General features: G+C 34.1%; 2 long non-coding RNA genes across 3 annotated transcripts in view; one reads left to right on the top strand and one right to left on the bottom strand.

Moving 5' to 3' along the window:
• LOC136026761 (uncharacterized) overlaps positions 1 to 20030 on the bottom strand; it is a 26715-nt gene extending 6685 nt beyond the window's left edge. The window contains exons 1-2 of the long non-coding RNA XR_010617414.1: positions 19999 to 20030; positions 10233 to 10350 (exon numbers count right to left, since the gene is read on the bottom strand). This is a non-coding gene — a long non-coding RNA (uncharacterized LOC136026761). The remainder of the gene's footprint in view (positions 1 to 10232; positions 10351 to 19998) is intronic.
• LOC136026760 (uncharacterized) lies at positions 9057 to 21407 on the top strand. 2 transcript variants are annotated; one of them, XR_010617413.1, is made up of 3 exons: positions 9057 to 9361; positions 17258 to 17351; positions 21061 to 21407. It is a non-coding gene; the product is annotated as an uncharacterized LOC136026760 (long non-coding RNA). The 2 variants fall into 2 exon arrangements; XR_010617412.1 differs by having other exon boundaries at positions 17258 to 17355.

Raw genomic sequence — 21407 nt, 5'->3', positions numbered from 1 at the left:
ACAACCAAACCTAAACCCAACCTGTCCCTGTCCATGAATTTACGCTAACTTTAATCCTCCATTTTGTTATGAGAATCTGTTTATAGTATACTAAGTTTTTGCAAATGCTTGTTTGCTTAAATAAATGCATGTCAATGTTTTTGATTAAAAATAACTCTATTTTGTTGCATCACAAAAATGGCGTCACGAATCATTACAACCGATTGAGGCTCCTGAAACTTTAATTGGGGGTCTATATGGTCTGAAAACAAAATAGAGAAAAAAAATTGGACTTTTCTGCAAGAAATTCTACAATAAAATATAATTTTTCTTCCAAAATAGATGATACTCGCGAAGGTCCTCTTGATCAAGTCTTTCAATCTTAAAATATCGTGTCGATAGATAAAAAACCAAGATTAGCTCATTTTGCGGTTTCACGAACCGATGTAACTCATTAAAAAAAAACAAAAAACCATTTTCTTCTTATGTTCACTTGGCCCAGTCTAAATGCACGGTAAGCTTCTAGTCGATCACAGACAAATTCGTTGCGCCTATTCAAAGTCGCGCCTATTTTAGGAATCACGAACCAAATTAATATTTTGTTTTGTAACTTCCACTTTTGTTGAGGCCTCCTTGCCTCAGTTTATATCTTCTCTAAGCTTAAGCCATTCCTAGAAGGAAAATTTATTGGCCTAGGTTCATGTGATAGAACCGATCTTCAAAATATTGTTGTCTTCTTTGACATCTATTTATCGCAATTTATAAGCCCTGTAAGTTACAAGCCTCTGAGACATGGAAAGAGTTTTGGCCCATTTTTGGATGCTGTCAATCGATACAGCCTTCAAACTAGGTTTGAGTCAAGCTTGTTTTCTGTATATAGGTCCATCTGGACAAGAAATGTATTAAGGTCATTTTAAAGCCGATCCGAAAACGGAATATAGAGATCCATTTTTGTGCATCCCATGTCTTTTAGTCTTTCAGTTTCGAATAATCAAACCACCAATAATTGGTCTCGTTGAATATACTGTTTTCTGACCTATCTAATTCTGTGTGGACTGATTTAAAGTTACACTGTGGTCGATAGTGCCAAAGCTTTTAGGTGGGTAAGAGACGCATAGTTGTTGGTTCTCACATTACATCCTTAGAAATACAATGCCATCTTGCTCCCAGTGCTCCAATAGTTCTAACTTCATTTCCACAATGCATATTTTGATTTGCTGGATCCGTGTCTTCTTTTGATTTACCCCAATTCTTCTGCTCAAATTGAGAGATGATTTTCAATCGACCCCCACACCCTCTAAAAATTTCAAATCGAACCCCAGGGCCGCTCCTGAGATAATGCAACTTCTTTATTTTGAAAATCTCGGTGCTCTTGGTTTCTTTTGGTCTAGATTGCTATTTCACAGGAAGTAGATTCCATTCTAACAGGGGTTAATAGTGTAGACAAATTAAAAAGACTTGGAGCCCAACATCTCTAGGTCCTTCGCCTCCGTTCTCCCTCAAGTCACGACTCAAAATCAACTGACCTCCTGAATATTAATATTAAATAGTTTAAATTTGGTCCTCAGAGCTGTCTCAGGACATTGTAGATCCGTCCCTTTGATGCTCTTGCATTTAGTTGGATCGGAGAAAAAACGTCTAGCCCCTTGGGCCTACTGGTCCCTCTCCCAAATTGTAGTTGAAGTCCACTGGACTTTCTTAACTCACTCTGAAAGTTTCAATTCGATCCTCCATGCCGTTCCCGAGGTACCAAAGATAATTTGAAAACTTAAGCACGCATAGTTTAATTGTATTTATCCAGGTACGCGTGTTGGTTACATTTAAATGTAATTACCAAAAAATTTTAATTACCAAAAAATTATATTTTTGGGAAACTCTGTGTATCTTGGGTCAGCAAATAATTCCTAAGAGCTCCCAACTAATGAGACAAGGAATACCAAGCACAAACCTATACTTGGATAATACCTTGCTAACATTGGAAAGTTTATATAATTTAGGGATATTGCCCCTGGGGCCGTCCGGGTGATTTTGAGCCCCAGAACATACTCAAGAAATCTTTTAACGTACATGAGTAAAATGACTATTTAGAAATTTGTAACTGGGGGCTACAGGGGGACAGGTTAGCAGAACAAAGAATGGAAGGACGGCTTTTTGTCCTTAATTCACTTTCGACCCTTAAGAAGACAACTAGAACTGCCAATTTCCAATAAAAAAATCGCCCTCCCAAACTTTCTTTGGCCACCCATTCCATACGAAGCAGCCAGAAAAAAACAAAAACAAATAAATAGTACATTGAACACACGTTGCTCTTTGCTTTGATGGTACTGCAGTGCTTCCGCAGATGTTGAACCTTTAAATAAAGTTGGAAGCTTTTGAGTTACAACAATGTTTACCAGTAAAATGTCCGTTTCAATGTAATTTGAACCAAAACAAACATCTATTCTTTAGTTGATATAAAAAAAAACAAATTTTTTCTACTGAAAGTAAGGAGCAACATTAAAACCCAAAACGAACAAAAATAATTCCAAACATGAAGGGGTTGCCCCCTCTCTATACTTTGCTCTTCAAGCTATAGTTTCTTAAACTTTTAAAAAAGCTATTCTAATTATACGACCCTAGTGTTTTAGAAGTCGGTCTTAAAAAATTGGGACAAACAGTCAAACTTTAGCGTAAGGGAGTAATTTGAGTTTTAATATTGCTCCGTACTTTCGGTTGGATAAACTTGTTTTTTATTTAATTTATGATCGTCTTTCAAATAATCCTAATAAATTTGGCTTACCCTTCATGAAAAATTTTATACCCTCACGAGAAACTCCTCCGTGGAAAGTTCCTCCCACGTAAAATGCACCCCATCCCCTTGAATGCCTTCCTGGCAATTCTATCCTCACTGAAAATTCCCCCCTCCGTAAATTTATTGCAGAGATTCATTTTCTTCGCAAGTTTTACGTAGTTAAAATATATATAATATAATATATATATATATGTTTTTAACTACGTAAAACTTGCGAATATACAACATTCTTTGCTGTCCCATTGTCTGTGCATATAATAGATTGTCAGGTTTACCGACTCTTGAACATGCAACATATAATGGTCCATGGGAAAATAATCCGTATTCAGATCTATACCTCATGATTCTAATGATTGCCCTTGAGCTTTGTTGATGGTGATTGCTAATCGACCATTCCCTGTGTCGCCGTCGTCATTTATATATCCCCCTGTGCCCCCCGGCGTCCCCTTTGTAGTTGTGTCCCTGTGTCCCGGTCGTCATTTATATTCCCTGTGTCCCGGTCGTCATTTGTGTCCCGGTGTCCCAGTCTATGATTTCTCATTGAGTGTCCCGGTTGTCATTTATATTCCTTGTGTCCCGGTGTCCCGGTCGTCATTTATATCCCCCTGTGCCCTCCGGCGTCCCCGTTGTAGTTGTGTCCCTGTGTCCCGGTCGTCATTTATATTCCCTGTGTCCCGGTCGTCATTTGTATCCTGCTGTCCCGGTCTGTATATACATTCGTTTTTTTAGTTTTGTTTTTCTCCTTTTTTTCATTTTTTTCCTTTTTTCTTTTTTTTCTTTTTTAGTTTTTTAGTTTTTTAGCTTTTTTATTAGTTTTTAGTTTTTTTCTTTTTAGTTTTTTTGTAGTTTTTACCTTTTTTTAGTTTTTTTTAGTTTTTTTTTACTTATGTCCTGGTCGTCATTTATACTCCCTGTGTCCCGGTCGTCATTTGTTTCCCGGTGCTTTGTTGATGGTGATTGCTAATCGAAAATACCTTTTGTCCCGGACGCTTTCTCTTTGAGTGTCGTCATTTATATTCCCTATGTGCCGGTGTCCCGGTCGTCATTTGTGTCCCGATGTCCCGGTCTGTAATTTCGTCAGTTGAAAACATGACGTCAGTCGACACACAAACATGACGTCCCCCGACAGACAGACCCACACACACACAGACAACTTATTTTTATACATATAGATACATATATATATATATATATATATATATATATATATATATATATATATATATATATATATATAGATAGATATGACGATTATTAATAATATGACGATTATAATCGTCATAATATTATGTCATAATAATCATCATAATATCAACATAATATCGTCATAATAATCGTCATAATATGACGATTATTACGACCATTATTAAGACTCATTAATCCTAGTGTTACACATAAAAGGCTACAAGCCTGAGAAAATTTGTTTGATTTTTTAAAAATGGAGCAAACACCCCTAAATATCAGAGAATCTTGGCGAAAAATCACACCATCAGATTCAGCCTATCAGAAAACCCTACAGGCTTAAGCTCCTATCTGGAAAAATGTGGAATTTTGTATTTTTGTCAGAAGAAAGATCACGAATGCGTGTTAATTCGTTTTTTGTCTGTGTTGTTATTTTCCAGGAGTGATTGTATCGAACAATTAGTCCTAGAAGACTGGGAGGGGGCTCATTTGAATGGAAATCAAAAGTTATATTGCCCTTTTTGATTGACCAAAAAGATTGGAGGGCAACTAGCCTCTCTCCCACGCCTCTTTTCCCTAAAAATTGTCCCATCTAAATTTCAATACAGACATTTTGTTCAGCATAGTTACAAAGTCCCAAAACTATGCCTTTAGAACCCCCCCCCCCAGCCCCAGGGAATAGGTCTTTAAGTTCCAAAAATATGTCCATTATTTACGTATGGTATTTGTTATTGGAGAGAATGTATTATACGTATAAATACGAATAATCATACATGCATTTGGGGGGAAGGCGGAGGGGGGATTTTGTGCTTGGATTGGCTTTCCATGGGTATAATTATCACGTGGAGTTTCCATGTTGGATTGGCTTTCCATGGGTATAATTATCTCGTGGAGGGAAATTTTTGGGGTTAAACTTCCCAGGGGAAATTTCACACTTGGGGAATATTACAGAATTCATATGCGAAATTCTTTTTATTTGTCTTACTTTCTGATTGCCTACTCTATTTGACATTTGGAGATGCTCTGAAGGAATTATCCGAGGGAAATTTTCAGCGTGTTTAGATTTCCGGGAAATAATTTCTACGCAACCGGCGATTTCAGAAGTGACCGACAAAACTATTACAACTTAAAGTCTTTTTAAAATGAATCTCTGCACTAAATTAACGGAGGGGGGAATTTTCAGTGAGGACAGAATTGCCAGGAAGGCATTTAAGGGGAGGGGGTGCATTTTACGTGGGAGGAACTTTCCACGGAGGAGTTTCTCGTGAGGGTAGAGAATTTTTCATGAAGGGTAAGCCACATTTACAAGGATTATTTGAAAGACGATCATAAATTAAATAAAAAACAAGTTTATCCAACCGAAAGTAAGGAGTAATATTAAAACTCAAATTACTTCCTTACGCTAAAGTTTGACTGTTTGTCCCAATTTTTTAAGACCGACTTCTAAAACACTAGGGCCATATAATTAGAATAGCTTTTTTAAAAGTTTAAGAAACTATAGCTTGAAGAGCAAAGTATAGAGATGGGGCAACCCCTTCATGTATGGAATAATTTTGTTCGTTTTGGGTTTTAATGTTGCTCCTTACTTTCAGTAGAAAAAATTTGTTTTTTTTTATATCAACTAAAGAATAGATGTTTGTTTTGGTTCAAATTACATTGAAACGGACATTTTACTGGTAAACATTGCTGTAACTCAAAAGCTTCCAACTTTATTTAAAGGTTCAACATCTGCGGAAGCACTGCAGTACCATCGAAACAAAGAGCAACGTGTGTTCAATGTACTATTTATTTGTTTTTGTTTTTTTCTGGCTGCTTCGTATGGAATGGGTGGCCAAAGAAAGTTTTGGAGGGCGATTTTTATTATTGGAAATTGGCAGTTCTAGTTGTCTTCTTAAGGGTTGAAAGTGAATTAAGGACAAAAAGCCGTCCTTCCATTCTTTGTTCTGCTAACCTGTCCCCCTGTAGCCCCCAGTTACAAATTTCTAAATAGTTATTTTACTCATGTACGTTAAAAGATTTCTTGAGTATGTTCTGGGGCTCAAAATCACCCGGACGGCCCCAGGGGCAATATCCCTAAATTATATAAACTTTCCAATGTTAGCAAGGTATTATCCAAGTATAGGTTTGTGCTTGGTATTCCTTGTCTCATCAGTTGGGAGCTCTTAGGAATTATTTGCTGACCCAAGATACACAGAGTTTCCCAAAAATGTAATTTTTTGGTAATTAAAATTTTTTGGTAATTAAATTTAAATGTAACCAACACGCGTACCTGGATAAATACAATTGAACTATGCGTGCTTAAGTTTTCAAATTATCTTTGGTACCTCGGGAACGGCATGGAGGATCGAATTGCTACTCTCAGAGTGAGTTAAGAAAGTCCAGTGGACTTCAATTACAATTTGGGAGAGGGACCAGTAGGCCCAAGGGGCTAGACGTTTTTTCTCCGATCCAACTAAATGCAAGAGCATCAAAGGGACGGATCTACAATGTCCTGAGACAGCTCTGAGGACCAAATTTAAACTTTTTAATATTAATATTCGGGAGGTCAGTTGATTTTGAGTTGTGACTTGAGGGAGAACGGAGGCGAAGGATCTAGAGATGTTGGGCTCCAAGTCTTTTTAATTTGTCTACACTATTAACCCCTGTTAGAATAGAATCTACTTCCTGTGAAATAGCAATCTAGACCAAAAGAAACCAAGAGCACCGAGATTTTCAAAATAAAGAAGTTGCATTATCTCAGGAGCGGCCCTGGGGTTCGATTTGAAATTTTTAGAGGGTGTGGGGGTCGATTGAAAATCATCTCTCAATATGAGCAGAGGAATTGGGGTAAATCAAAAGAAGACACGGATCCAGCTTATCAAAATATGCATTGCGGAAATGAAGTTGGAACTATTGGAGCACTGGGAGCAAGATGGCATTGTATTTCTAAGGATGTAATGTGAGAACCAACAACTATGCGTCTCTTACCCACCTAAAAGCTTTGGCACTATCAACCACAGTGTAACTTTAAATCTGTCCACACAGAATTAGATAGGTCAGAAAACAGTATATTCAACGAGACCAATTATTGGTGGTTTGATTATTCGAAACTGAAAAACTAAAAGACATGGGATGCACAAAAATGGATCTTTATGTTCCGTTTTCGGATCGGCTTTAAAATGACCTTAATACATTTCTTTGCCAGATGGACCTATATACAGAAAACAAGCTTGACTCAAACCTAGTTTGAAGGCTGTATCGATTGGCAGCATCCAAAAATGGGCCAAAACTCTTTCCACGTCTCAGAGGCTTGTAACTTACAGGGCTTATAAATTGCGATAAATAGATGTCAAAGAAGACAACAATATTTTGAAGATCGGTTCTATCACATGAACCTAGGCCAATAAATTTTCCTTCTAAGAATGGCTTAAGCTTAGAGGAGATATAAACTGAGGCAAGGAGGCCTCAACAAAAGTGGAAGTTACAAAACAAAATATTAATTTGGTTCGTGATTCCTAAAATAGGCGCGACTTTGAATAGGCGCAACAAATTTGTCTGTGATCGACCAGAAGCTTACCGTGCATTTAGACTGGGCCAAGTGAACATAAGAAGAAAATAGTTTTTTTTTTTAATGAGTTACATCGGTTCGTGAAACCGCAAAATGAGCTAATCTTGGTTTTTTATCTATCGACACGAAATTTTAAGATTGAAAGACTTGATCAAGAGGACCTTCGCGAGTATCAACTATTTTGGAAGAAAAATTATGTTTTATTGCAGAATTTCTTGCAGAAAAGTCCAATTTTTTTCTCTATTTTCTTTTCAGACCATATAGACCCCCAATTAAAGTTTCAGGAGCCTCAATCGGTTGTAATGACTCGTGACGCCATTTTTGTGATGCAACAAAATAGAGTTATTTTTAATCAAAAACATTGACATGCATTTATTTAAGCAAACAAGCATTTGCAAAAACTTAGTATACTATAAACAAATTCATATCTTTAATTTTCCAAATCATTTTATTTTGTTTGAAAATGTTTCTTTGATTTCTAGATTTCTTTGGTTGAAGAATTACTAACCAGAATTTAAGAACGAGATTGCTACAACATCATAATTCCATTTCATAGTCTTTAAAGCAAAATACCAAACCTGAAGATTTCACGTCGGCCCTCGCGGAGCATATCTTTAATTTTCCAAATCATTTTATTTTGTTTGAAAATGTTTCTTTGATTTCTAGGGACCAAGGTTTAAAGCAAACTTTCAGGGAAACAATCGAAATTAAAAAAATTCCATTCAAGAATAATTCCATAAACAGAGATACAGGTGAATTTGGATTGAACTCAATTTATGATAATTTACTGAGGTCAAATAAAGTAAATATCACTTCACCTAAGAGCTATGACCTCTGTCCACGTAATACGTCAGTTAAATCTAATGAACCGGAACCGAAAAGGTCAAGGAGATTTGCCTCGGCTGTTGCATTGAAAAAAATAAGAGCAATAAACTATATGTAATTAGTTTATTAGGTATAAATTCTGTTTATTTTTATTCATGTCTTTTAGTTTTACTGCTGATGATGAACACTGTATATGTGTTCGAAATATCCAGTTAAATAATTTTATATTTCACTGTCAATAAAAAGGTATCATCCCTATTTTGAACTGTTTTACTTTCATTTCAAAAAATGCTGCAAAAAACACTGTATATGTGTTCGAAATATCCAGTTAAATAATTTTATATTTCACTGTCAATAAAAAGGTATCATCCCTATTTTGAACTGTTTTACTTTCATTTCAAAAAATGCAAAAAATGGAAAGCCCTGCCCCCCAAATCCTGAAAATACCTTAGGATGATTTTTTGGATGTATTCTCATCCAAAAAATCAAAAATATTAGGCCCGCCCTTCAAAAATCTTTGGAAGTTGGTGTCACCGGTCTTCAGTGATGGCAGAGATGCGTCTGAAAAAGTTCAGTTTTATAAGTATCTATTATTGAACGTAATCAGAAAACAAGCTGTAGTAATACTCATTCAAACTATGAAACCGTTAAATTAAGAAAAGAGGACATTAAGAGAATTCTGATTCCCCTTCCCATAGATTAAATAAAGATGTTTCGTTTTTTCAGACAGGTATCGAGATTATATCGTTAACTGCAGGTGGCTAGGACATTTGGTTGGGAAAAGATGACAATCTCGCTGGGAATCGTAGATTACTATTGGAGACAATTTTACATTGTATTGTGCCCTAGTCTTGAGTTCTCACGGAAATATTTGTGAACTGCCAGTGAACAATTCAAGGGAAGATTTCATTTTACAGCGTTATGTGCAAGACATAGATCAGTTAGTAAAGTACAACTTGTCTGCTTTAATCCATGATATTTGGGCTCCATTGAAGAAGAATTTAAAAAAAGAAGAAAAACTAATAGTATGAAGATATGTAAGTATTTTCAAAAGTATTAACCACAGTTTTTCTCAATAGAAAGCGGTTCTTATGTAGTTGTTTTTTATTGTCATAAATCAATGAAATGAAGTAAAAAACAGCCAGGAAACATGAAACAAACACAAGAACACTATTCCAGGAAATCTCTCAGAGTCTTTTACTATTATGAAAGTGTATTTTGATGCATTAAACAGAATAGAAGTCAGAGAAAATATTGTTTGATGATATCTAAGTACTGATCAGAAAGTGTTGGGATAGAGGGTTTTCTAAAGAGTCCGTTTTTTTTCTTTTTGTTTATCACGATTCGTTGAAACCAAAGTAGAAAAAAAACAGTCAGGAAACTCAATAAGAACTCAAAGCATTTATTCAAGAAAGTTCCCAGAGCCTCTTGCTGTTATGTAAGTTTGTATTACTTTTGTTTATTACAAAAGAACAGAAAAAGAAAGAATTAATCATTTAAAATTATGCTAGCACTTCTCGGAAAAAATGTCTAAGTATTTTCATTGAAAAAATGTTACTTTTGCTGTGTTCCATTCCTTGATCATTATTGAATTTCTAACTTGCTGAAAAAAAAATTATGGGTTGACATACCCGAATTGAATTCTCAACTTGATGAAAAATAAACTAGTTGGAGGTCCTTTTACGCTATTGAATTTTAAATACCTTTATTGGATTTCTAGGTCTTTCATCGGATTTTCATCACTAGCGTTGTTCAATTTCCTAGGCCTACAGTCTAATTTCTAGTTCTCATCATTCGATCTCCCGTTCTAGTTTCTGAAGCATCAATTAGTACCAAATGAGTACTCATTTAGTTTATAAGAACAGAAAATTACAACAACAAATTGCTCCCAGATAATATGACACTTACTGATGGCTTCACTTTCTCATGGTAGAAATCAACAGTTCAACGACATAGTAGTAGGCCAACAGAAGAAACCTGAGTAATAAACATCTTCAAATCAGGAAAAACAGTTTGACACACGAACCTGGAATGAAGATGAAATCAAATTGAGACACAAATAAAAAAAAGGCTTCCGCCCTGTTTATACCTCCAAGACTGAATCGTTGCGATAATGATGCCACGAATCCTGTTTTTTCCTGAATATCTTTGAATCACTCATCAGATGGTATTGAAATCAGTATTCTAGTCAAACTAAACAGAGGAGTTAAGCTACTGCCAATAAAATGAAATAGAATCTTTATGAAAATCGAGGTGATTGGAAAAAATAATGAAAATAAACTGAAGGTTTAATGTACATTGATATAAGTTCCTGGAAATCTCAGTAGCTCAAAATGTAATTTAGCAGATTTTTTTTGTATTTTAATATTCTATTGTATGGGATTAACGCTTCTTGACTACGAAGGTCCTTGTGTCGGCCTGCTATGTGTTGTTACAGCTGGCTTTTAACTCTGGGTCCCGTATTACCGAACTGGGACCAAACCAGCTGCACAACCACAGGATTGTATTTCAATCTTATAATTATAGGAATTTTTTAAATATATTTGGCCTCAATAACGCGCAAATGAAGCAATAGCCTTTTGAAGTGTTACAGGTGTTTTAATTTTTCACTTTTTTGCTTAGGTTGCAAGCGTATTTTTAGGTTGCAAGAGGTGGTAGCTTAGGGGCACTTGCTCCGGATGGACAAACTTTAGGGGTACAACATTTCAAATAAATTGTCCAACGGTTATAATCATACTGTAATTTTCCAAATTTGGCTTTTATGAAAATAAAGTTGATGCCACAGCTTATAAAATGAAAATAATTAATAAAATAATAATTCACTTTTGAAACTAATTTAAAAATAATTAGATAATAATCATTAAAAAATAATAATTAGAATAATTAATAATCATTTCAAAATTTAAATAATAAATTATTTATTAATTCATAACTTGAAAGAATTCTATTAATAAATGAAAATTTTTCTTAAAATACGACCTGAAAATTTTGTGGAAGAAGGGGGAAGGCACTAATCAAGATTTTGTCCCGGGGGCAAGACAGCCCAGAACCGCCTTTACACATACACACTTTGGACAACCTAATGCACAAAGTATTTTTTTTTACACATTATTTGAAAGTTTTAACTTAGAACCCTTAGCTGCTCTTGAGAAGTTTACTATCCCTTAACTATCCCTTAGATGCTGCAGCTACACTATTTTAAAAAAATGGATACATAATGTGCATTTTGATTTAGTTCATTATCCCCCTCAACCTCCAGTGAGAGTTTTGGTAATTCAGCTTAGTAATTCAAAAGACATTGCCATTTGATATACTTAGCCATTCAAATTAAAATAATTTAATATATTATAGATTAAACAGATTTATCCTTTTGCTAGTAATCCAACCGTTTAAAATTTGATGAGTCTAGCTTCATTTTGCTTGTAAAGTCAGTTACTCTTTTAGTTTGAAAATTTGTTGCTAAGTGTATTTAAAAACACACTTATTCCTAAGAAAATGTATTATAACCTTGATTATATTATGTGTAAATTAACGGGAAATTTGGTACATGTGTATTTTACCGACCACACTCAAAAGTGAAATTGGTTAATCATAATGAAATATACCAAAATCTGATGAAAACATTTTTTTTTTTAGTGCAAAAATTATGGAAACTACTACAAAGAAAGAATTATATTAAATACCTTCCCTGGACTGGCCAATCTATATATTAAATATTTCATTAAAATTTAACTGCACCGTAGTTTATCTCACTCAAGATGAGCTGATTATCTCAGAATGCACACAGAGAAACCGGTTTTAAACAAATCTAAAAAAACAGTGTGGTCGGTGTAATACATAAGTGCCGTAAATTCAATAAAAAAAGCAACACTTAGAAATCATTCTGTATATAAGGGGGGGATAAAGTGTTATCTCTCTGTATTTCCCCAAGTTATTTTTACGAAATCATCACCCCGTCAAATCCAGGTCTTATCACTGCCAATCTATATTTATTTCACCCGTCTAGATTGAATATTATGCGTTTGTAGTTAATGGAAATACAAATACCTGATAATTGATGAAATTTTTCCAAATTTATCTCAAATTATAACATTACAAAACAAATTAAGAGACAAATTGGGTCGTGGGAGGAGGTTTATTTGCCCTTCGATCTTTACAGTCATTCAAAAAGAGCACTAGAAAAAATAACACAACCGTGATTTATCTTTGGGCAAAAACACAAAATTATACATTTTTGCAGATAGGAGCTTGCAACCTCTACGTTAGGACTGATACACTGAATCCGATTATTTAATTTACATTAGAATTCAATGACCTCTTGTAAGTGTTTCTCCCTTTTTTTTAAATCAGGGTCCCTTAATTTCAAAATCTCTCAATCCATCAAAATCGCTTTTTCTTCTCAGGTTCGCAGATTTACAATTAATACCACTAACAACTCACCGCAGCAACAAAACACCTAAGGCTAACAGAGCTACACACGCTCCCCCTCCATCCCAATCTATTCAAAGTCTCCCTCTTTAAACCCTCTAAGCAAGTTCCCATTTCCTTTAAATCTTTCTTTTGACATCCTCTCACCCCAACCGCGGATGACCTGCTTTCTGTTTAGCCCTAGATGGTTGGCCAAAAAGGACAACCTTTGAAAAGGCAACAATAAATGTTGTGAAATTTATCTACGATTCTTATCCAATTCGTATCAGTTGTCATCACAACTCAATTTTTGAGTTTCGGTTGCTATTGAGCCGAGTCGCTCCTTAATTGAAGCTCGATACTATAAACTGTTTAACAAAACTTTTTGGCTAGAAGTCCCATTTTTCAGTTAATCCTGTGGTAAACTGAAATTACTTTTTAATCAGTTTTGGAAGCATTATCCATGTTTTTAAAGTGTAGTATTTTTAAGCCCAGTTGAAACGAGGGGTATTTTCGAAATTCCCTAGTTTTTGGGAAGCTCTTATCTCCTTTGGGTGTAAATAAAGGACTTGAATACATTTACAGGCGTCTTCTTCCTTCCAACAAATTTGCTTGCTTTGATATTTAGCATTAGTAGCAAATTTGTGGCATATACAGGGAAAATGTATTTTTTATGCTCTCACATAAGGATTTTTTGTTATTAATTAGCAACAATTTGACTTCATAAGGTAACATAGTGTTACTAAAATTAAGGCAGCAGCTCACTAACTGCTACCTCAGCTTTCTGAGATTAGGGTAGCATATCTTCTACCTACAGACTCACAAGAAAATGCATTAAAAACATCATCTTTAAAAACTTTATGAAAATATAATGTTTATATATAAATTTCCGAGTTTGAATTTCATAAACACGTAAATTCGATTTGAAGCAATGATTTGGATCACAGCAACAGAAGTTCATATTCGAGAACCAGACGAGATTTAAGCGTTTGAGTAGCATTAAATACATGATGAAAATCAAAGAAAAGACGCAGTACCATCCTAATAATGGCTAATAAATCAACTTATTAGAAACAGTTTACAACACAAGGAAAGTGGAGCATTGAAAGAAAATATAAATTCAAGTAACTTCTAAAGATACAAAGAAGGACATATTGCAACACGTTACAGTCATCATCATTCAAATCTTCAGAAGGAATGTCAAAGGGCACGCCATAGTACCTTTCTAACGACCTTTTTTATAGTTTTAATTTTATACACCAAGTGACAATTTCTAAGTCACGTTATAATTCAGAAAATTAATTAAACATTGTGAGTGATATGTAGCCAGTGTAAAAGTGAATAGAATGTCGTTTATAAGTACTAACAATTAATAAAGAGGCTGGGAACTACTGGGCTTGTTTCTATGCGGAAATAATTTGAGTATAAAATAGAAAATTATATTCATATGTTTACCCACACAGAGATTGGATTGGTTGGGTTTTCTTGACAAATCATGTTTAACTGATATCGTCAAATGTTAAGGAATCTAGACATATGAGTAGCACCAAGTGAGGGAATGGATGTGTCAAAATCGTTTTCGGCGGCTCAGAGACCGAAATTTAAATCCTAAAAAAATTGAAAAAAATTGTTTGCTAATGATTTCAGCAGTTCGAAAGCAGCCTCCGGAAAAGTTTTCAAAAAACTGATATTATTGCCCCTTAAGTTTATGAGATGCACGATGAATTACATGGTTTAGTTGTTTTTTATTATATAGTTTGGTTTTTTCTTCTGAAGGTAGGTTATCTACTAGGTTATTTATTGTTAGTGTCCAAATGACAGTACAAAAATTAACATAAAAAAGACAGTATTAACTTTTTATTCTTATTATCTTTGAAAACATGTATCTTGAAATTCAATATCTTTGGAACTCTTGTAGTGTGTTTGGTTTAAAGTAATTTCTTCATGTAATTATATTAGCTGTATTTGGACTTCACCTTCCATAGATACTAAAAAGACAAAGGACGGGGTTTTCCCAAAGAAAACTGAATGAAAAGGTTTGTTTTCGGGTTTTTAATTGCGCAAATGAGGCTCTAATAGAATATAATACCTCCTTCTTAAGAAGTTTTACATCTAACCACGATTTGTGGCCCTTACATTTGGGCTTCAGATGGTTTTTCTTGCTTGGCAGTTTCCATTCAAAGCTGGTTTTATTTGGTCCCCACGGAAAATCTACCAAGACCTACTTTGTCAACTTAACTCATCCGCTAGTTAAAATATCGTACCAAGGCCACAGTATGATCATAATTGCTGATAAAATTAAAACTTCGCTACAGAGCCGATAATGTATTCCTTTCTTAATTTAACAAATTGAACTTTGCAGAACTTTCAAGCATAAAATTTATAATTAAACAACCAGAATAAAGATTCCAGGCCTAATTTTTGGAAATATGAGAAGATCGATGAGTGAAACAGCAATTTTTCGATTTAAAAGATGAATCTGGAAAACGTTACAAAGACTCAGCATTAGCAGGAAATTACTGGGAACACATCAGTACTCATGAATGCTTTCCAAAGCAATTTATTGTCATTTCAATCATTCCGCTTCTGTAGCATAAGTTTGACGCAAAATTTGATACAGGAGAGAATTATTCCGTCACAAATTCAAATTTTTATTGTCCAAATTGTCCCCTAGAAATTTCGGAGGATGTTCTTTAACCCCTTTTTTCCCTTTTTTTAGTCCCTTTTTTTTAAAGTCGAAAGTGACTGGAGACCAAAAAGCCTTTGTCCTAGAATCATCTTTGCTGCTTGGAAAGTAATCACATATCCATTATCTTTCTTCAGTAAAAAAAATACACAATTCCAAATGTTAGTAGACGAGAGGTTTAAACCTCTACAGTAGAGTTCTCTGATTGTTTTATTGTCAGGGAGGGGGCAGATGCCTCAAAGAGCACATTTTAATGTAAAAAATCCTAACTCTCATTGAGCCTTAAGGTAAATACAGATTTAGTTCTAATGAAGAGGTGGGGAGGGGGGTGGAGGTAGAAATACTTATTTAATATCTCTTGAATTTTGGGAACATTTTAGTAAACGTTTGTATTATGAATTTAAAAAGTATCATTAATCCCCAAAATGAGCAGAACTATTCCGTATCGGAGTGTGGCTGCCCCTTCCTCGTCCCCAGCCTCCCCCTTATGGTCATGGAAATTTCGGAGGGGGCTTATTCGATCGTAAATTTAGAGTTCTAGACCTTTTCTTGTGATCCAAATGTAATTTGAGACCAACTAGCCCATATCCTAAAACTGTTTTGATATCCGACAACTAATCGACATTTTTAGATACCTATTTTGCACTTTCTCTGTGGTTGCTCAATGTTTCACGTTGGGTAGTTTTCCTCAGAAAAACTTCCACGAGGGTGGGGGGAATTTTGCGGTTGTAATTTACAGTGGGGAGAATTTTCAAGAGGGAAATTTCTAGGGGGATTTTACGCGGGGGGGATTTTCCAAGGGGACACGCTGGCTCCTGTCATTTAAATGAAACTTTCTTTTAAAATTCTTCTAATTTCTTTTTAAGGACAAAATTTGATGTGTTTCTTTGTCTTTCATTAAAATGTATTAGTTCTATTAATGTAACTTGTTGTTGAAGAGTTTGATAACTTCTTTGTTCTTTTTGTAAGAAGTGGCCTATGAGATACAATTTTTGCTTATTTTATTTTTTGATCTTGGCACACATGGATGTTTAAATAGGAGCAATGTTCACTTGCCAAGCAGCATAAGTGACTTACCAGCTTTTTGAATATTAGCTGCTTAGTTAAACAATTATTGAGTAGGAATAATGCAACTTTGGCCAAGGAACTGCACAGTTTTCTTGATTATTTTATCTTAAGCAAATCAGTAACATTTCCGTATATTTGTGTCTGATATTTTCTTAACAACAGCATCACTAACAAAATGGACATTTTTGATCGGAACAACAATCATAATTGCTTATTGATACAATTCTCAAACCTAGCCTATCACCGTAACTTTTTCTTGGTGACCATATCTTATCAATTAGCGGAGAGACAGTGGCTTAACTTAGACTAAACAAAAAGTAATGACCGTCAAATTCACAACGGAATTCTGCAATTCACCAACATGGAAACATTCAGAGGTAAAGCTTGCTTATTATGGTACCATAAGGCCATGCTGAACCATTACATTTTTTCTTTCCTTTTATGTACATTTTTTCTTTCCCAAAAATTTTTTCGGGAAACATTACATTTTTTCTTTCCCGAATGTACTGACAGTTGAAGCTGTTTTTTTGCAAAATCCTCTAATTAAATAAAAAATATAACATTATAATTGCTAAGAAGCAGTTGATAAATAGAACTTAAAGAGAAGAGTGAAAAAACAAGTTTCTTTCTTTATTTGATATGCAGTTAAACATTATCATAGGCTTGGACTTACCATGACCACTCAATCATTTATTGCACTTTTTATAATTATTTCCTAATGTAATTTTTTATTTTCTGAATTTGACTACTTCAGAACTGTTGTCTTTTGCAGATTGACCTTCCTTACCATGGTTTTTTTAGACGCGCTATTTATGGCTTGTCATCCACATGAGGAAGCTATCGACCAAAGTACTGCTACAACAACTGTAGGTATTGCAATACATTAAATTTCAATATATAAGAATACATTGATATGAAACTTTCTAATTAGGAAATTTATAGATTTATATTTAGATTTAATTTTTAGATTTTCTGATTTACAAATTGTGATATCGACGAAGTTAAAACGACAAATCTATTTATTTTTCTATAATGAGCTGTAACACTTACTTCAATAGTTATCTCGAAAATTAATTCATAGTATTTTCCCATAAAGTACAATTTTGTTTTCTATTTTTTTAAATGCAATTTCCTCTGCAATGCATTTTGTGTAAAGAAATGAAGTTAATCAAAAGCTAACATAATATTTTGAACGGAAACACATAAGGAGAAAAAAAAATTAGATTGCAAAATTTTGAAATATTGCCTTAGCAGCCTAGACCAATTGCTTTGAAATTACCCATAAAAAATGCTGAATTTTGTCGACTAAAAACTACCTTTGAAAAATGCGCATATGACATATTTTATGGTTTTTGCCTTTGGGAGTGCCTAATCCCATACCTAGAGACTTGGCTATTTATGCTTTTAATTCTTCTGAGCAGAATGGCTATCTAGAAATTTTGATCTTATGTCATGGAAGGCTATGAGGATTCCTAGAGGCACAAAAGGACGTGGAAGGTGACTGGTTGTCGTCTAACCACTATTTAAGGCGAGATTTGGATGAAGAAGGGGCAACCGCTCTCCTATACGGAATAAATCCTGTTCATTTAGTATATAATGTTACTTTTTACTTTCATAATAACAGCGCAAACTAGAAATACTCCCAGAAATCAAGAGCGATTATAAATAAACTTTCACCTCTGTATTTCTGTATTTGAACTAATCCTGTATTTTTTCTGAAGACTCAATGAGAGTGACGATATTTTTCCATTAAAATACCACTTTCGGACATCTGTAACAATCCCTAATTACAAAATAATCACGGAGCCCTATTGTAGAGGTTTCAAACTATCATCTATAAATATTTGGAATTGTGCATTTTTGCCTAAAAGTAATCATGGATAAAAAAAGAGGTAAAACAACAGAAAAACTTACTTAAGGCAGGGAAATTTGTTTAGACCTTAAAAATATTTAGCCTCCATATCCAAGAGCCTTCTATAGCAAACTACGTCTGTAAATTAAATAAAAATTACGATAGATCTTGAAAACTGAAATTGAAAAACTAAAACAGTCCTAAGTTGGTTGTATTTATGATGGAAAGGGAGTTTGGTCTTCGTTCTTATTTAAAGATCATGGATGAGCGTTGTTTTTTTTTTACCAGGGATGATCATATAGAACTCTCGATATAAGATTAGGAGACGGCTGATTCGAAAAAAGATTATGTGCCCTTTTAAGTAACCAAACAGAATGGAGGGAAACCAGCCTCCTTTCCATGCCCCTTTTTTCGCAAAGACATCTGAATGAAATTCTTAAATAACCATCTGTTTCATCATAATTAAAAGGTCCAATAAATATGTAGGCACAATGGCTGTAAGTTTTGTAATTTGCCCATTTTTGACAGATATCATTTGCTACTCGGAAATATGCAGATATTTTTTGCGGAGGACTTTTCCCCAGGAGGGGGGAGGACTACCTAAACTATTAAATCCCTAGATAGAATTATCGTTACTTCTTGTAAAGTAAGAAAATAACCCGGCTTTCCAAAAAGATATATTTCCACAGCTCTTAATCCCCTTCAGCTTAGTCAGAAACAGGACTGCACAGGTGAGGTTTCGACATCGGATGAGCTGCATCGCAAACTCTTTGCCATCCAACAGATCCTTAAGATAACGCATGAAAGATTGTCTGATCACTGTAGCTATTTTCATCAATCTTGTCGACTCGACCATCATAAATGTCATATAGGTTGTGATGCAAGAAGACAATATATCAGAGAAGCTAATACTACTCATCCATGGATACTATCATCAACTACAGGCATGCATACTAGTTGGTGGAAAATTATCCTCCCTTTTTCACATCAATTTCTGGGAGAATCTCCTGTCCCCCACGCTCTCCAATTTCTTTATTGATCGGATATTGAAGTGTCCCTTTAATTCTGCTAGAGGCACAAAAGTCACTCCTGGTTTTTAAATTAGTGACCATCACTATGCGGACACCATTGCTCTGATGGCGAACGAGGCAGAAGAAGACCCGGCCATGCTATATAATGTAACTGGTATGTCAAAGATAGTAGAGTTGAAAATTGATTGGGATCAATTCAAAATTCTGCCAAATTCTGAAAGCCTGCTGATAAGCGGTATCTCTCTAGTAGTATGCTATACAAAACTACTGAAATAACACCCTTATTTGTGCTCAATAGATAGGACGATATTACTGAGGTTACAACTAAGGCTTCTCCTCTTTAAACATAAGATGGATAGAACTTGAAAAACGTGTTTTATTTGAATTAAGGTCGTATTATTTAGCATGAGCCAGTTCAATGAATTTTGTAAACTGGTTAATTGACATAATTTTTTCTATATAAATAGCCTTATAATAGGGTTTACTATCAATCCTGAAGCACAATTCAAAAATGAACAAGCAATTACAAATTAATTGTTCTAATATAAGTAATTTCAGATTATGTATGCAATGAATTATTATTTTGCACTTTAATATAAAAATACAAATTTTTCATTGATCAAGATTTACATTGAAAAAATCTGATATCCTATGTGTCCCACGAAGGTTAACTTCAAACTAATGACGGTTAGATCGACAACAAGTTTTCTTGTTTTGAACTATTATCAAATACGGCGATATAAAGCGCCTTGCCTCTGCGTGCGGGAGTTAACATGACAGAAAGAAAGTTCATAAGTTAATCTGAGGTAGTTAAATTTCAGCAGTTTCTTCATACTAGTTTCAATAATCAATTATTTTTGAATAGACAACGGTGTGAAAGCGCATTAAATTGCGTAAAGAGCAAAAAACTGATGGTTGCAAAAATATATGTTTATATATATATATATATATATATATATATATATATATATATATATATATATATATATATATATATATATATATATATATATATATATATATATATATATATATATATATATATATATTAAAAATGGGATTACATAAACTCAAAAGCCTTGAAAAACTAAAAGTTTTAAGCTTAGTAGAAATCGTTTTTAGAAATTCGACACCGTATGTCAAGTGCCGTGGCCTTATGCTGCCTCCCCTCGGGGACATAGCAAATGCAGTGGGTTTCAAGTTACTAAACTGTCAGACTGTAGAAGCCATTTTAATTAATTCAGAAGTTTATAAATGATTCAAAAATGCTGAAATGATTTATTTTGAATTCTGAGAAGTAACTGTAGATATATGTTATAGCTCTATGATACTATACATGACACTTTTTATATAAATAAAAACACAAGGCTCAAATTCAAAGCTATTATAGGGAAGTACAAAAGATTTCCTGGTCCTTAGAATCCCCCTCACTAGCTTTAACTTAGTTATTCAGTGTAATTTTTTTCATTTTTTCATTTAATCATTGACAGAAATTTCTATTAGATTTCAGTTTGAATTATTTTATAATTATTTTTAACTTCGTCTTACTACTACTACTTCTACTAGTACTATTACTATTACTACTACTTCTATTTTTACTATTGATTTATATTGTTTTCTCTCTATGCATTATTTTTTTTATAGATGATGAGGGTAACAGCTATGAATATTAAAAGATTTTTTAAATTATAGGTCAATGAAGATTCATTAATATCACCAAAAAGACCCTGCACAGATAATGAATATTTTTTTGAAGACTTTTTGATGAAAAACACACGCCAACTCCAGGTCTCATTGATTGCAAAATACTCGACAATCTTTTGAATATGGTTGAGACCATGCAGAACTCACAGGAACTGATCCTTTCCCCTATTGAAAGCGTACGAAAAATTAAATTTATCTTCTCCCCCACACCGTATTTGTATGCGTTTGTGTGTGTGTGTGTGCTTATGTGTGTGTTAATATTTTTTACTCATTTATTATGCATGTGTTTTAAATGATGTGGTAAATTTCTCGTTAGTATTACTTTTTTGACTTTA

The sequence above is a fragment of the Artemia franciscana genome, chromosome 5, assembly GCF_032884065.1.
Source record: "Artemia franciscana chromosome 5, ASM3288406v1, whole genome shotgun sequence".
NCBI classification, from domain to species: Eukaryota; Metazoa; Arthropoda; class Branchiopoda; order Anostraca; family Artemiidae; genus Artemia; species Artemia franciscana.
Note: the sequence above shows the minus strand (reverse complement) of the source record. Positions and strands in the feature narration are given on the sequence as shown.